The sequence below is a fragment of the Palaemon carinicauda genome, chromosome 8, assembly GCF_036898095.1.
Source record: "Palaemon carinicauda isolate YSFRI2023 chromosome 8, ASM3689809v2, whole genome shotgun sequence".
Lineage (NCBI taxonomy): Eukaryota > Metazoa > Arthropoda > Malacostraca > Decapoda > Palaemonidae > Palaemon > Palaemon carinicauda.
In genome coordinates, this window is record NC_090732.1 from 72,427,657 (window position 1) to 72,430,156 (window position 2,500).

Consider the following 2,500-nt stretch of genomic DNA (forward strand, 5'->3'; position numbering starts at 1 on the left):
GCGTGACATCTCAATTCAATTGTCCTCGGCGCACGGCACCCCCACCTAAACCTACGTTTACCCTCATGCCAGCCAAAGAAGGTAATAGGGAGGCCATTCAACAATACCTGAAAGAACTCTATGACTCCAGCACATTCAACACGGGAGTCCACCAGCCCCTCCCCATGATGGCGGGCCCACCCATGTACTTGCTGGTCGACTCAGATGCTAAACCCGTCGCCCATCACACCCCCATTCCAGTAGCGTTACACTGGCAAGTAACCGTGAAAGCCGTCTGGACCAAGATGTCAAAAGGGGAGTTATCAAGCCAGTGCCAGTAGGAGAGCCGGTGACATGGTGCCACAGAATGGTAGTCTGCGCCAAGAAGACGGGCAAGCCTAGAAGTACGGTAGACCTTCAGGCTCTCAATGCTCATGCCACTCGCGAAACACACCACACCCAATCGCCCTTTCATCAGGCCCGTTGTGTCCCACCGGGGAAACTAAAAACAGTGTTCGATGTCTGGAATGAATACCACTGTGTTCCACTGCACAAGGATGACTGCCACTTGACCACCTTTATCACAACTTGGGGCACATATCGATACTGTGTCGCCCCACAAGGCTATGCCGCGTCTAGCGATGGCTACTCAAGGCGATACGATGAGATAGTATCCTACGTCCGTGATATGACGAAATGCGTAGATGATACATTACTGTGGGCCGACACTATTGAGGAAAGCTTCTACCAGGCAGCCACCTGGTTCGACGCCTGCAGGAGAAACGGCATCACCCTCAATCCCGACAAATTTTTGTTTGGCTGTCGCGAGGTAAAATTTGCTGGCTTCACCATCTCAATGGACAGTGTGTGCCCGTGTTCAAGATACCGGCAGGCAATATGAGACTTCCCACGCCCGAAGAACATTACCGACGCTCGATTGTGGTTTGGCTTAGTAAACCAAGTGTCTTATGCTTTCAGTATGGGTGAACGCATGCTCCCATTCCGCGAGCTACTGAAACCCGAAAAGGCATTTACGTGGACCGACGATCTTGAAAGCACATTCCAAGCATCTAAAGAGGCCATTGTAGATGAAATTACCAACGGGGTGCGCATCTTTGCCAAAACCAAGCTGACATGCCTTGCGACCGATTGGTCTAAAGAGGGCATCGTGTTCTGGCTGTTCCAAAAACTTGCCAATGCCCAACAGACAAGCCATTCTGCTGCCGCGATTGTTGGAAGGTAACTCTAGTCGGGAATCGCTTCACGCACCCAGCCAAATCCAGGTATGCCGCGATAAAGGGGGAAGCCCTGGCGGTAGCCGATGCCCTTGACAAATCACGCTACTTTGTCCTCGGCTGCTCAAACCTGGTCATTGCAGTAGATCACAAGCCACTGTTAAAGGTGTTGGGGAACCGATCCCTGGATGACATACCGAATCCACGCTTGCGTAACCTAAAGGAGAAGACACTGCGCTACCGCTTCAGCATCGTATACGTGCCAGGAATGCGCAACAAAGCAGCCGACGCCATTTCATGTCATCCAAGAGGCGACACCAACCCAGAAAAACTATCTCCCCGACGACAATGCATCAATCTGCGTCCACTCCATACCCTCGGTCCATCACGATATCCTTGCCGGCATACACATGTGGGACTGTGACACATGCACGATTGAGGAGTTCACATACCTCACAGCCCTAGATTCTCTTCCCGCGGTCACGTGGGACCGTGTACGGGAATCTACAGCAAGCGATCCCACCCTTCACGCGATCACAGAGCTCATCGAAAATGGGTTCCCAAAGTCAAAAGATGACATGCCGCAACACCTCCATGCGTACTACCACCTACAGAACGAGGTCACCACCTTCGACGGTGTTGCATTGTTCAAAGATCGTGTTATCATCCCAACGTGCTTGCGCCAGGGTGTCCTATCCATGTTACATTCGGCACATCAGGGCGTTTCCATGATGACTGCTCGTGCAGAGGCATCAGTGTACTGGCCAGACATTACTGCAGACATACAGGCGACTAGAGATAACTGTGATGATTGCCAATGCATGGCCCCCTCCCAACCATCTGCCCCCCCTCTACCCCAACCCATCTTGCCTGTTTACCCATTCCAGTCGATGTGTGCTGACTACTTCACTCATAAGGGCACCCACTAACTGGTAATTGTGGACCGATACTTGAACTGGCCACTTATATCAGTCTACCAGTGGTGCCAAAGGACTAATTAACAACCTGTGCCGTGCATTCGTCACGTACGGAATTCCTGAGGAACTTGCCAGCGATGGTGGGCCAGAATTCACGGCAACCAAAACACGCGGGTTCTTGAGAAGCTTGGGTGTCCACCAACGACTGTCGTCAGTAGCAATTCCACACAGCAATTGCAGAGTGGAAATCGGAGTGAAAACGATGAAGCGCCTGATTACTAACAACACAAGGACAAATGGAGACCTGGACACAGATGCCATTCAGAAAGCAGTCCTCCAGTACAGGAACACTCCAGACCCAGTCACCAG